Below are 16,309 nucleotides of genomic sequence, written 5' to 3' on the forward strand. Positions count from 1 at the left end.
CATAAGTGACACTTAAAATAGTACATTGTTGGTTCTGTAACACCATCTCCATTGGAAAGGATGTTTTCTGTTTGGTGAAATCCTCCACACACTATAGACGTATCACTCTCACAACACACATTCAAGTTCTCCTTTGTTGAATTGACATCATTTAAGCCATGAATCTGTTTATCCAATTTCAATGTAGACATATTATATAACTAGAAATGTAGTATCAAATTCACAAAGAAAGATAATGACAGAATAAAACTAATGGATTCAGAGAGCAATGAACATATAAATAGTGGGATGACATAAACTTATACCTCAAGATTAATCCATTCATAATACAAATCATATTACGCCAAATATGATACTACTTGTAGATAACATGCAACTGTAGATTGAAAAAATATGTTTATTTTTATCTGTGCAGATACAGGAAATCACTTTTTGACACTTTTATCACTAATTGAGCAATTTTCAAACACAACTATTTCAATGATGGTTTCGAGATTCCTTGTGGAACATAGCAATTCAAATGGAGGTTTTCTTTCTAGCTCTCAGTAATTATGTGTATTGTTAAATTTGAAATTGCTTAGACTTAATGAAAATCATTTTGATGTAGAACACCAAGGTGCTTGAATAGGAAGAGGAATTAAATTTTAAACCGGATGAACATCAATATGAAATGCAATGGCATAATCCAATGAGAAGAAGTGGTATAAATAGTCCAAAAAAGACTCCAAAATTCATCATAAATGAAATTTGAATTTCCAAAACCATTACATTGTTTATGCAATATGTCATTTCTTTTTAGCAAAGACAGTTGCAGAAAGATCGGCCAAATTTAGGCTTTCATGAGAGAAAAACAGAAACCTAGTTTCCTCCATTTATAGCAACTCCATGGTGCGTTTAGCGGAAAAAGGAAACCCTAATCATCCATTCATAGCATGAAGAAGTTATGTGAGTGCGTGATGAATTTTTACGGAAAGTGCACCATGTTGTCAGAAGTAATAATATGACCCTAAGGATGTATATCGAACCCATAAGGAACAATTGAATATTCAAGTAAAAGATTTGCTAAATATAAAACCATAATAATAAAAGTTGGTTTAAGAATTGTTATAATGGCAAGAATTAACAAGAAAACAAATCAAAGAGTTTTTGCTTCAATTGGAAAAATAGAGATTGAGTTTCATCTTTCTCACTCTTTTGTATTTTGATTAGCATTATAATATTTTGCTCTTTTGATTGTTATTGATGTCTGTATATCGATTCCTCACATATAAAATTCTTAAGGTGTTTCCTAAATATCGATTCTTCGCATATTTATAAAAACAAGTTAGGTTTATGATTATCCATTAATAACAATTAACATTTAAAGTCTATTCCTAACACTGAAATATGTTAAATATTAATGTTTAGGTCAGAACCTTAAAAATACTTTCTGTTCAGATTTAAGATTCTCGATCAATGCATTAGGAGCAAAAAAATAATATCAATAATCAATCAAGAACAAAATATTATATTTAAAATATCACGTCAATACATCAGAGTTTGAACATATTACTCTCAATCCCAAATGGTAGAACTAGCCACAAATGATGATTGTTACAAGCAGGGATGGCAGTAAAGAAGATCCAGGATGTTTCTCCTTGACGACTGCCTCCTCTGATGTTTCCCACACTTTCCTATTCTCCCAATTGGATTACAATTCTCTCAATGGTGTTTTCCTCTCAATCTAGCACACTAGGGTTGTGCTTTAAGCCCCCTATTTAACCTAATTTGCTAAGGTTAAGCGACTTCTTGCATGGCGCATTTGGGCTTTTTGTGCACTTGTGCGTTCCAAGGCCTTCCTACTTTCTCATTTTAACTTATATTATTCTTCTTTAGCCCAATCATCTTCATTCTTCCCTAAAAACCTAAAATTAACACCAAATTTGAGAATAAAATGTTCTTATTCAAATAAAGATCATAAAATAAATAAAAATGTATAAATTCATAAATTAAGGATTATTTTATATTTATTTTAGTAATTAATACTCATAAGTTCCTGTATTTTAATATGAAATATTACTAAAATTAGGCACTTATCAGTGCGACACATGTGTTGTTCCTTCTTTTACTAAAATTGCATTTTGATTTATTTTTTACAAAAAAGCATGGTTGTAACACGTGGCAAAAGTTTATGGTTGTGCTCCCTTCAATTGTATTAAGTATAGATTTTAGAATTAGTATATGTTATTCTAAAAAAAGTAATTACAAAACTGTGTCAATATTATTTAAACATAGTTTAATAATTTAGATGTCTTGTACAACTAATATAAGATTAAGGAAGTTAACTTTGTAGAATCATAGAATTAGTTTTGACATTATATGTAATCATTAGTTTAGTATCATCATTACATTAATGTGATAATTACTTTTTTGTTTACACTTAGGATTCTTTACTTATGTAATTATTGTTCTTACCCATTCTTCATATAAATCATAGATGAATTCTAAAGACTGTAGATAAATGTTTTCTCTCATATAAAAATTACACTTGAATATTGAAGATAAAGATATTTTGTGAAACTTCTAGAGTGTCTTAAGAGTATGAAACTCTTATAATTGATTCTTATCTTGAAAAATTTATTTGAATAAAGAATATTGATAATTGTCGCTTTGCTGTCAAATTAAGGTGCCAAATAATGATATTGATTGTTTCTCAAATTTAAGGCATTAGTTTTGAATCATATATTGAAAAATAGTAGATTTGACATTTTGTTTTTTCAATTCTTCAAGCAAAGCTTGTGTTGGGACAATTCAAAATGTCTCTAGTTTCTTATCAATGGAAGTTTATATGTTAAACAAAGAACATGGGACCATAAATGTCAGTTCCACGACGAAGAAATCAAGCCCGCGAAATAGGAAGAATTTCATGGTGGACGAGGAAGGGGAAATAGGGTCGCGAGAAAAGATGGCAAAAAAAATCTTGTCTCTTACGAGGCCTTCCTATGTCATGGGATTGAGTCCCAAACCTCTAAGGAAGAAACATCGTACAAGGTTGCGCTACGTGCTCTGGGGGCTCGTCAACCAGCATCATTGGGTCCCAGCCAATGGTGTTCTCGGTGCCTACATGAAGGGCACACTTAATGACACCTCTCCCTCCAAAAACTATCTTAAGTTTTGGGTACCCTCCTCCCCTTTTTGCTCTCATTATTTCTGAAATTGGGAATGTCATGGTTTTACTTCTTTGATTATTGTTGCCTATTTGATTAATATGATTTTATATTTTATTGTTATAATTTCTTCTATTCTTGATATCCTAGTTAGTTTCGTAACACTGCATTATGTTGATATGTGTATAGGTTTTAATGAAGCTTCTTAACCATGAGAAAAATAATTCTATTAATCCCACTATCAAGAACCTCTATGATATTTGGTCAAAGAAAATTGGATCAATGAAGACTTGGCCTTTACAGGTCTGTTTCAGACTCCCTAACTAAATGTTTTATAGTTGTTACCTTTATGTTAAATGTTTATAAATTTGATTTGTAAGGTTGTAATTGTTTCTGACTTACATCTTGTTCTAAAGTACCTAAAGGAGGTTATTTACAAAAAAGTATACTATTTAAGCCTGATAAAATATGTTATGTAACAAAGTTGATGGTGGTAAGTCGCAAGAGAAAGGTAGGCTATCTGATTCAATAATCAATTGCAAGTGTTATATTCTGAATACTATAATTGAAAGAGGGTAGGGATCTAACTGTTGAAATGTAATGTTATTTTTTATTATTTTTCCAATGTTATTATTTTTTATTATTTTTAGAATACTTTAATTGAAAGTGCCTTACCTCTTCTTTGTATCCTATATATACATCAATAAAAGTCCAAAAGTGTAGGTTGAATACATGATTTTTTAGTCCTCTCATCTTGGCAAGTCTAGCTAAGAGAAAAAATAGTGATCCTGACGGCAGTGACTTGTGTTAGTCTATAGCTAGCCATCAAGTATTCAACATCTATCTGCTGACTTTTTATTTTGTTGATAATAAATTATATTTTTCATTTGAGGCGTTAATTATGAATTTAAAATGCCAGCTTGATTATTTAGTCCTCAATTCTTGATGTAGAATTTTGTTTATGGAGTAGAGCAGATTTGCGATCCATTTGGAGTTCATTTTTTTCTGTTTTATGCAAGGGAGGCATACCAGTTTGCTTTATGGTATGTAATTTAATTTTTATTGTGTTCTTTGCAGAATGATATGTGATGCACCATGATGCCAAGAGTAGACGATTTCATAACCTCTCATTACTATATATAATGTGGTGAGATGATTGCCTGTCATTATTATTATATTTTTACTAGGGTTGTATATTTTTAAATAAAACCTAAATTCCTCATAATGGTTGATAAGGTTTTAATGGTAATTATCTTTGGTGTGCAATTTCTCCAGAGTTTGGAATGATATCTTAATTTTATCACTATAAAGACCTTGGTATTTGACTGCTTGTTATAAAAGGCAAGGTAAGTATGAATTATGCTACTTAATAATATCATTGTTTACTAGCATATAGAGTAGACAAGTTTTGTCATTATAGAAAAACAAACATAATTGCATAAAATCGATATTCCAAATGATTGACACTGCCCCAATGACAAGGATGAATATTAGATTGGTAACACATCGTTGAAAATTGGGGATGCATTAGTCCTTTGGTGACTTTTAAAGATACCGCAAATTGTCTGCTTTCCTAGATGGATACATAGTTGTTCTCACCATTCAAGAAGTGACCCAAGAGATGCATCGACGAAATATAATAGTTTCAATACTCTAACAGTTACAATCATAGTTTATTTCATTTATTTTCTACCATCACATATACATAGGTTAGGTTGCTTAGGAAGTACCCTATTGGTATAGTTAAGTACTAGATACATGCTCAAATAAATGCAAATTGACTCAAATAAGACCAAATTATCACGATATGCTTTTGGCACCAAAGTGTATTATATTATGAAATGACTTCAAATATGAAGTTTTCGTTCACAAATCATTTTCCTTTATTATTGGTGGTTTTCACATCAAAAATACTAAAATACATGTCAGTGTTTGACAAAGAGGATATTGATCATGTGTAAAAGATGATAATGGGTTTGACATTCTATGACCTGTGGTTTTATTCTAGCCCCAAAGATTTCTAGTTGAGAAACTCATACCAATTTTACTTTCAAGAGAACTCACATACGGAGACCTCATTTACCAATAAAATTGATTCAGTTGAATCCCGCATGGTTGACTCCCATTCAAAAGATGATTCAGATGCCTCTATCATGAATGATAAGCATATATCTAGGGATGTTGTATTTAGTAAAAACACGGAGGTTGGTACTAATAAAAGAGAAAAACCACATCAGAACTTTTAGCCATAAGGTTTTTACTTAAATTGTGAAGAGCAAAAAGGATTTGGAGATCTTTTTTCTAACAGTGGAGGTCTTAGAAGGATATCTTATATGGTCTTGGTAAGGTATTTATTCACTGAACAGGCGAAATATCTCTTTTCTATGGATTTAGGGTTTAGGGAGTGTGTACTTTCTTATATGATTGTATATGGATTTTCCTACTTAATTTTTTTCCGGACTGAAAATATTGATTGTCTTTCTCATTACACCAATAAGGCTAGATTGTAATTTTTCTCTTGTTGATGATAACTTGTTTACAGCAACCTAAGATTACTTTTGTTATAGCACCTCACCCTATTATTGTGGTTTATGTTGGAGATAAAGAAAATGAGGGTGTAAAGTTCCCGTTTGACTTCAAACTTCAAACAATGCTACTAATTGGGCATTGATACCCTATATGTTTTTTTCTATCCTTTTCTGTTTTGAGTGTGGGATAATCCAATTGGCATGCTTTCACTGGTTCAAAGCTCTAAACTGTCGTGGATGATAATTTTCTTTCCCTTTGAATATTTCATTCGTGACTAATCTATTTATGATTTTTCGAAGTTGCGTTAAATGCTTAGATATTTTCATATCAGATGGGTCCCCCTTTAGGAATATGCTCTCTATAGGCCTCAATCGGATGAATCATTTTACGAGACAAAGGGCATACTCTTTTTGTGGTTATGATGTGGCAGAGATGTTTCCCACATAAATCCAAGAAGCTCAATGCAGAGTGATTTGAGGAAATATTAAACAAAATGTAGAAGTAGGCAACTAGGAACCCAAGAAGGGATATCTTCATTTGTATCCAATAAATGGATCTCTTGCATAGTTAATTAGTATATTGTAAGGGAAATAATCAAGGTATCTTATGTAACTAACTAAATTACAATCAGTAATTTAGTTTGTTAGTTAGAGTTAATTTTTCGTGAGGAAAAATTGTAACGAAGGTATATAAAGGAAAATGGGTATACAGTTGGGGACTTTTATGCATTGGTTAGGAGAAACTAGGCTGCTCAAAATTCATGCGTATGTTGTTTTCTATAATTCTTTCATTGTTCAATGAGTAATATAAACATCTCTTGTCTTCCTTGTTCTATTACTCTTTTTTCCTTACTTTTGTTTGTTATATTCTGGTATCAATTTTTTATCAAATTGGTTTCAGAGCTTATTGCTTATCATTTCTTGGTTTTGATAGTGATTAGTCTTTGGTTCACTAATAACTTCAATGTTTTCTTTTTGTGCATTTACTTATGGGGACCTGATTTTTGGTTGTTGACCTTGCATTTTTCTGATGAGAGAAATTTTGAAGAGTTCATATATTTGCAAAGAAATCAACGACAATCACCAAAATTCAGTGAAATATTTACAACTCACTCTAAACTCAAAACCTTCTACTTAAGCATCATTATTTCCATTGGTACAGGTATGGATCATACACTTCAAGTTTGATGAAACCACTAAACACCATTTTATATTTCGTCATGTAGTTTATTAAACTTAAAATTAGGTTCAGAACCGTAGAAAGCAATAATTTGTTACGTTAGCTTATGTACTTGCTCAAAGTACTTTGTCTTAATCTTTGCTTTAGGTGTTCCATGCGCCATAGTACTCTTCCTCATAACTAAACGGAGGGTGCCTTCTTTAATCGGAGATGGAAGTTGCAAGGATTAAATAATCATAAATGAAATCTTTAAAAATTTATACTTATAAAATGGGTCTGGGTCGTGATGGTGAACAATGTCACCTTCGCCCATATTTTAAATGGGGATAAACCAAATTTATACCTTTATCATTTGATTATATGGTTAAGTGTATTTTATTACTTGTTACCTATTGGCTAAGCATTATGGAATGGATGGTTCTCGGCCAAGGCCTAGTAAGTCTAGGTCTTGGGGTGTATAGCTCCTAAACAGTTTAATTTTGACCTACTATTGATATGAATTTTTTCTACAATTATTTGTTACTTTCACCGATAGCTAAATAAATTAAAAAATTCTTTTTATTTGAAGATAAATTCGAAGTCATTTCAAATAAATAATTTTGTATTACTAAGTTTTGAACTAATTTAGCATCAATTATGGTATGGTAAACCATTTTCAAAATTTTAAATAATTTTCAAAGGGGAAGGGTGAAAATTAAGGATATTTTGGTTCAAACTAAAACTTATTTGATGAAAAACCATTGTGTACAAAATTTTGTTAAACATAAAAGTGGACTAGATTAAATAACTAATTCTTTCAATATTTTAGGAACCATACAATATTAAGAACTAATTTTTCTCTTTTGTACCTAATCTTTTTATTTTTGTAAAAGTTTCGTATAGGTTGCCCAAAAATTGCAAGCCTTAGTGCAATGCATTTATTATCATTGCTTAATTCCTGAAAATTATAGAACTGGCACTGTTATAAACCATGCATAATGTTGTCAACAACCAATCCCTACTACCTTTTCATATTTTCGCTTATTGCTCTGCAGTTTGTTGGTTATAATTTTCCTTTCTAATGGCTTTGCTACCATACCTGCACCATCATAAAATTTTGAGTATGCTCTATTGTTATTCAAGTAATTTGTTTTTGTTAAACTAGTGAAATGTGAAATCATTACCCTGCTTCAAGGTATTGATTAAATGAAATGGAAAGTGATGACTTTACTTGTATCCTTTAGGAATGCTAATATATGGAGTGCACCCAGGTTTGCATTTATTCTAAATATTAACAATGCATCCCTTGATTTTGTTGTATTAGCAAAATGATGTGTTAGTGTTTTTCTTTCAAAGAATGTTCTTATGATGTATGTTAATACTATGTTTCTTCTTTTTACCTAAATATTCACTCTTCTTAAATGCACCTATAACATATTTTTATTGTTGTTGTATTACAAAAACATATGGATTAGCCTTTTATTCATAATTTCTTTAACGTGTGACAGAACGCCAAAATCATCTTCAATACAAAGAGGATCTCTTTGTTTTTTTGTACTAGTTGTGTAGTTTGTTAATGTGGCAATTGACATATCATTCTGCTTTTGTCATTTCCCTTTATGGCAAAAATAATATTTTTGGAAAGATAATAATGTTGACATTGATGAATGAGATTTTGGTCATAAATATGGTACGGTTAAAGATATAGAACTCATTTTAGGCATCTACCTCCACCTAATATTGGAAGCTTTTAGGATGTCCTTAACATTGTGTCACATCCTCTATTTGTCAAATGATTAGAGTCCTCGCAATTCTCATTGTTTGACCTGACCAGGAAATTCTCTTCTTGCATCTGAGCTTTTGAAAGTCCTTTGTGCAACTGCATGTTATTACTAATTAGTTCTCACTCCTTCCATATGCTTATTTTGTTACTCACTTTGTAGAAACATTACTAGCTTGGATTAAATGAAATCAATCAACTATCTGAAATTGCTTAAAGCAACTAAATATGTTGTAAGGGTGGAGGAGGTAGGGGGTGGGAAGGTTCGGTGTGGAGATGGGCCTTAACATGGAGAAGGGAAAGGTTTGAGTGGGAAAAGAAGCTGGAATCTGAACTTGGTCATCAGATCGCCAATGCCCATGTTATCAGAGATGCGTATGATGTTCGGGTTTGGAAAAGTGGAGAGTCTGGGTGTTACACAGTAAGGTCGGCTTATGAGTGTTTAGTGGAGTTGGGAAGTGGCTCTCAAGAAGAGGTGTTCAAGCTCTTATGGAAGGTTAAGGCGTTTCCTAGTGTGCTGATCACTGCATGGAGGGTACTATGGGGTAGAATTCCGACAAGATTAGCCTTGAGCCGGAGAGGAGTTCAGATGAATAGTTCTGAATGTGTTATGTGCGGAGCTGTGGATGAGTCAAATCAACACCTCTTTATAGAATGCAAACATGCGTGGCGTGTATGGTCATTGTGCTTTAAATGGATTGGAATTGTGTGCGCTCAACATAATGACATTAAGGCCCACTTTGAGAGTTTTAACCTATGCCAGGCAAATCTCAAGCAAAATCTAATTCGGAAAGGGGTGTGGGCGGCCATAGTGCGGTGCTTGTGGGACCATAGAAATTCTGTTATGTTTCAACAAGGTGTTGTGGACGAGGAAGAAGTGTTACAAAAGGCCCAGATCAAGTCATGGTTATGGTTGAAGCATAAAGGCAATAACTTCTCATATTCTCTTACAGATTGGGTGTTGAACCCTATCATCTGTCTTACAAGTTATAAGTAGTATTTTACTATCCAGTTGTGTAAGGGGAGATGGAAGGTTCTGCAGGTCAAAGATGCAGTAGGAGGTAGTCCTGAGCTGGGGTTACAGGCGTAGAAGGTTGTAAGGAGTGCTAGGTGGTTCTGGTGGAACAGGGTGGAGGTAGCAGGGCCGTCTAGGAAGCCTGGGGGAGGAACACTAACGGCATAGGCTATGGTGGAAGGAGACCAAATGGTTTTGGTAGAGCTAGGAAAGATGAGGGGGACCTAAGGTGGGTGTTGGCACTGGCTGGAATGGTGATGTGTGCGATTTTGTTCTTGGCAAACTGGCTGAACGTTATCTCTTGGTTTTGGAGATCGCCGGCGATCTCCAAGCGTGTGTAGTCGGTGGTCGTCGAAGGTATGCAAAATCAAGATGATCGCCGGTCGATGAAGCGGCGCTGTCAACATGATCGCCGATCGCTGAAATGGTGTTAGTTGGTGGTCGTCGAAGTTATACAAGGTAAGCATGATCGCCGGTCGATGAAAAGACGATCTCCATGTGTGCGTAGTCGGTGGTCGTTGAAGGTATGCAAAGTCAGCATGATCGCCGGTCGATGAAGCGGCGCTGTCAATATGATCGCCGATTGAGGAACGACGATCTCCATGTGTGTGTAGTCGGTGGTCGTCGAATATGCAAAGGGCAACATGATCGCCGGTCGAGGAAACGGCGATCTCCATGCGTGCGTAGTTGGTGGTCGCCGAAGGTATGCTAAGACCAAAATGAACACCGGTTGATGAAGTGGTGTTCACCTTAGGTCACTATGATCGCGATCGATGAAGCGGCGTTCTCCGTGTGTGTAGTCGGTGGTCGCCGAAGTAATGTAGAGGTCAACAAGATCGCCAGTCGAGGGAGCGACGCTCTCCATATGTGGGTAGTCGCGTGGCGAGGTGAAAGTATGTGGCTTGGGTCCTGGGAGGTTCGGTAAAGTTGAGTATTGCTTTGAGGTAACCTGATGGTTATATTTTTGGGTATTGGTCTCTCACTTTAAGGTTGTTCTGCTCTAACCATAAAGGAGAGCTTCTTTTGTGGATGATATAGGAAGTCCTCAACTGGTTTCTGTATATGGGTTGGGATACCCCTGAAGTATCCCCTTAATTTGATTTATTCATTGCTGATAAAAAAAAAACTAAATATGTTGTGCTCTGCAATCTCGTAGCATGTTTCCTTTTCTGGATGCGCATGCACGTTCTATTTTGCATTTGTTATAGAAATTATTTGGCAGTTGCTTTCTACATAGGCTTCACTTTACTTTTTATGGCCAAATATTTCTAATTGGAGGACAAGTTGATGAAGCAGTGTTGTAAATACAGCCTTTGTACTTCCATTAAGGTTATATCCCTTATCTTTGATAAGATGCTTTTTGTTATGATTATTTAAATTACTGATGTGTACACCCTTGTATTGTAGAGTGAGGGCAACTCTCTTGGAGTGTTTTGATTGAAACAACTCTATCATGTTTCTTAATTATTTTGAGAATATATTGAAGAATGATCCAACATGCAGTGATGCCTTAGCTAAACTTATCAAGATGCACCAAAATGGTACCTTCATTCTGAATCATGTTTTTTTTGTGTGATTTTAATAATTTATCTTTTATGCTTAATAATACATTATGTCTATGTTGTTAATTGGTTTCCTTAGTACTTTGCAGGAGAGTACAATTTTGAGTTTGTGCTGGAAATGATTGTTTTACATATAGATGGTACAAATTCAGAACACAATAAGTGGAAGGTCTTCTCTTCATGTTTCTTAAGACTATTTTCCTACAAAGAAGATGATATGTCTTCATGCCCCATTCAAACTGAATATGGACACAAGCAACATCATTCCTTTAACAACCCCTAAAATATTTACAATAGCACATCAGAAAAATCTTTGTATCTTCGTTGTAGGTGGTGGGTAACAAGACATTTCAACAATAATAAGCTTGAATTAGAGATTGAATTAGGTATAATCATATAATTGGAATGGTTGAATTATGGTAACCCGAGGTCAAACTTTTCTAATGTTGTCAAGTGATAGTGAAGTTACGATATTAGTGTATATATAAACTTCAGTAGAAATATTGTTGCATGTTCATTCACAGTTATTGTTTTACCAAGTAGATGAAGCCCAAGCCCAACAAGGGGCCCAAGCCCAACGAATTACTAGGAGCATGGCAAGAGCTTTGGGACAAGAGTATAATAAGATGGCTCTTCTTATTTCTTTTATAGAATAGGGGTGCGGATGTAATAAATAGGTGTAAGTAGTAAGGGAGGTTAGGGGGGAGTGTAGATAGGAGATTAGGAGGTGCCAAACTAGGAAGGAAAGTCACACTTCCTTCATTGTCTAGTTGGCGCCGAATTTCATCAGCATTTGTGTTTCATTTAGCTTGCATTTTCAGCACCTCATAGGCTATAAATAAGGTGCTTCTCTTTGTATTTTTCAGATTGGAATTTTATAGTAGAGAGACTATACTCAAATTTGGAGAGAAATTGTGAGTCTTGAGTCTTCTTCTTCCTTTGCCTTATCTTGTGAGCAATGGTGAGCTTCAAGTGGCGGCACTCCATCACTTATCTTGGTTCAAGGTTCCAAGTGGCGTGAATGGCTTCTTCCAATTCTCAAAATCCAGCAAGCATCTTCCTATAAGTGTTCTTCTTCCTTTTTCTTCAATTTTCCATTCGGTAGTTTTTGATTACTAGAGTTTTACTTCATTTTCTACCGTTTAATTTTGTGTTTCCAGCATTGTTTCCTTGATTCTGTTTGGTGCAGTAGCTTAGCTTTTCAATTCTGTCCAGTTTTCAATTTGTGTTCTTCCTTTCTTGTTGTTTGATTCCATTTGACAATATATGGACTTCCATATGAGTTTTGGTTGGTGCAAAGTCTTGGTGAGTTCTTGAATTAGAACATTGATCCAATTCTAAGTAAAGTGCCACTATGACCAGCTCAAGTTGCTCCTAAGAATGTCAAAGAATCATGTATTCTTGTAGTTACATTCACATCATGAGTTTTCCTAAATTGCATCAGGTGATTTGCAGTTACTTACATGCAAAGCAGCATGTGCATCATATATGTATGGACGCGAGTTCAACTATGTTGATAAGGTTTTTTCTCATTTAAAGAAAGAAAATGATAAGAAGTTGTAATTGTTCTTGGATGAGCACAAGGTAAATTATTTAGAAATTAATAAAAAAATTCACAAGAAATTATACATGTAATATAGAAATTTAATAATATTTAACATATATTTATATTCATAATTTTTTAGAAATACAAAGTACACCCTTACAACTAATTTATATTGAAACGAGTACTTGTATTACTATTTGTTTCTATGTCATAATAGAATTATTGCATTCAAATACATACATAAACAAAATAGTAAGTTAATAGAATCTAACATAGCATGTAATCTCAAAAAAAAAATATATCAAACATTCATTATTTTTTAAAAGATTTAAAGACATGATTTTGATTTTTCTCACTATAAAAATTATAATTTTAGAAATGGTTTATTAGTAGAGGTTTGTATAACCTCTAGTAAAGCATAGGTAGTCGAGGTTATTTAAACCCTAGTAAAATACAGACTTAATATAAGTTTTCTAAATTTATCAATAGTTATTCTAATAAAAATTAACGAAAATAAAGTATTTTAATTTTATTTTCTTTTATCTTGGTTTCTCTTAAAATTCAATTCAAACAAAGTATTTCACTTTTATATTGATCCAATTTATTAAATATTTATTTATTTAAATTTAGTTTTTATTCATATTTTATATTTTTCCAAATCAAACATCTATTTTAATTAAATAGATTTTTTCCAATATAAATTTCACTCTCTAAATTTCTTTCTATCTCTCGGAACAATTCATTCTATTTCTCAGAATCCTATCTCTCACTCTCAATCTCTCTAAATTTCATTCTATCTCTCAGACTCCTTTTTCATTCTATCTTTCAGAACCTTATCCCTCTCTCAAAACCCTATCCCTCAAAATCCTAGTGAAGCTTCCTATAACTCACATCGGCACTTCCATTCTTCGCATCACCGCCATTATGTCATCGAATCACCGCCGTTGCGTTGTTGAATCACCTCCTCCGACATCGACGTATCTGTTATATACTAAAGTTTTAGGATTTGATTAATATTAGTGTTGGGTGGTTAAGATTTAATTGGTAGATATTGGGATTTAATTAGTTAGAATTTAATTAGTTGGGATTTAATTAGTTAGGATTTAATTAGTTGGGATTTAATTAGTAGTTTCTATCATTTATCATTTATCTTTTAGTTGGGATTTAGTTAGCAGTTTCTATCATATATTAGTTAGTAGTTTCTATTATATATTTCTATCATTTGTAATCTTTAGTACTCTATAAATAGAGTATTAAACTATTATATGGATATGAATAATATGTACACCTTGTTTCCTTTTCTCAATTTTCTATCATATTCTTTATCATTGTTCTTGTTCTTGGTATAATCGGAAGTCACCTAAAGGTGATGTTCTTAAATGTCTTAAAATAATAGTCAATTAAAAAACTGCTTAAAAAATAGTTTTTATATTCGTAGTATATAAATTATAATAATTAGTATTAGAAAGAAGACAGAAGAGAATTAGGTACTAGATTAATCAAACTAATGCTCTCTAATGTCAACCAGATTAATTTATTTAGTGAAATTTCAGTGATTATAGATGTTATGAAAGTATAAGCTTACGCATCTTAAAAACTGTTACTTGCTACTGTTTGAACAAATTATTAATTTGTTCAATTCATTTAATTTAAAAGAATAAGATTTGTTGTTCTTTAACTGATGTCTTGATTAATAAATTCATTAGCATACATGTTTATATATTTTTAATTTAAAAATGATTTGAATCTCTAATATTTGTCATCGTTAAAGCTAAAAACGTTTTGAGTAAACATATATGGACTTTGTTTATGTAATATATGTAAAGCGTATATATAAAAATGTAAATTATACTTTTAAATAAAAATTTATCTGTAATCTATTTTATTGTATTTAGTTTTTTATTATTTATCACCTACTTTTTTATATATACACTTTCTAAAAGTAATGGGATTATTCAAACCGCTAGAAATAGCGGAGGTTTTCAAACCGCTGGGAATATCGGGGATTTTCAAACCGCCGGAAATAGCGACGCTGGATCTTCCAAGAGAAAAGCAAACCGCGGGTAACGCACTTAACGAAGGTTAAAACCGCCGATAACACCAAATATAAGCCCCATTAAAATTATTATTTTTTTCATCCCATAAGATCCATTAACAACATAACCGAGATGAAATAAAGCATTATAATTATATAATATAATATTATAATATGATTATACAACATTTAAATAATTAAAGAAAAGTTGTATCCGGTTGTTAACAAATTGTATATTTTAAGGATGAACAGATTTTTTCTATGTAGTTTGATAAAACAACTTTTATGTGATTGTGTTTTAATACAAATCTTTATTTCTGTAAAGAACATCTGATGTGATTATCAATATTTGATTGAAATATATGTTACTGATTATAGTGAATGTGATGTACTTCGTTTAAGTTTTATGTCTAGCAATTGAAGTAGGTATCAAATTGAACCTTAACATAATCGAACAAAGTGAAAATACACATAAAATTACAAATACAAAATGCAAATGATGTTTTAAGCACAAATGCAAACATATATACACATACCCAAAAAAGATATACAATTTCAAACATAATCTACAAAATGGAAAGATCTAATTATAAAAGATGTGATGTACTTAAGAAAAAAATAAGGCAAACAAATGAATAAATTAACAAACTGAACATACATTGAAAAGAATTATAAATCAAACTCTATACAGAGGATGAAAAAGTTTGCGCTGCATTTCATATTGTCGAAAAATATTAAGATACAAATAATTGTACACATACACATATAGCCCAACATAAAGACTAACAAGCATAAATTCACAATGGACAATGAGGTTTCAAGCACAAATGCAATTAAAAAATCAGTAGTTTGAGTATATTAGGAAAGCAATACATTGTGTAATTTGTTTGCATTCAACCTTTTTTGTCACAGTAAATAGTTACACATATAGCCAACCTATAAATATAGCCCAGCATAGAGATTAATGAAAACAAATTCACAATGGACAGTGATGGACTAAGCACAAATGCAATTAAAAAATCTAACATTTTTTATAATACTGGGAAAACAGTACATTGTGTAATCTATTTTGCATTCAACCTATTTTGTCGCAATAACTATTTCTTTACATTAAAACAGCTTTGTACCCAACCAAAAAATTTAATAAAGAAAATCGTGAAGCAGTTTCAATGTTTGTTATAATAATGTATAAAGTTAATTACAACATATAAATACTGTTAGAATTTTTTGTGTATTGCCTTTAAATATATCAGTAATCAAAGCTATTTTAGACACCCTGATGTTCTGCATCAAAATTATTTTTATCAAGTCTAAGCAATTTCAAATTTAGCAATCTACAAAACTACTGAGAGCTGAAAAGAAAACCTCTATTAGAATTGCTACATTTCACATGTTTGATTTTCTTTATTGCCCGAATGATGTTAAACATAGACTAAGCCATGAGATGTTGAATCTCAAAACTATCATTGTTTAATGCATTCTAAAACTCTGCTTTACATAAATGTGCAGCTGACCAATCCTATTTTGCACATAGTTGT

At 32.4% G+C, this 16,309-nt stretch overlaps 1 pseudogene; it reads left to right on the forward strand.

Moving 5' to 3' along the window:
• Positions 1-2,815: 2,815 nt before the first annotated feature.
• LOC150025790 (uncharacterized) overlaps positions 2,816-16,309 on the forward strand; it is a 28,913-nt pseudogene continuing 15,419 nt past the window's right edge.

This window comes from Phaseolus vulgaris, chromosome 7 (genome assembly GCF_051622355.1).
Source record: "Phaseolus vulgaris cultivar YP4 chromosome 7, ASM5162235v1, whole genome shotgun sequence".
Classification (NCBI taxonomy): Eukaryota; Viridiplantae; Streptophyta; class Magnoliopsida; order Fabales; family Fabaceae; genus Phaseolus; species Phaseolus vulgaris.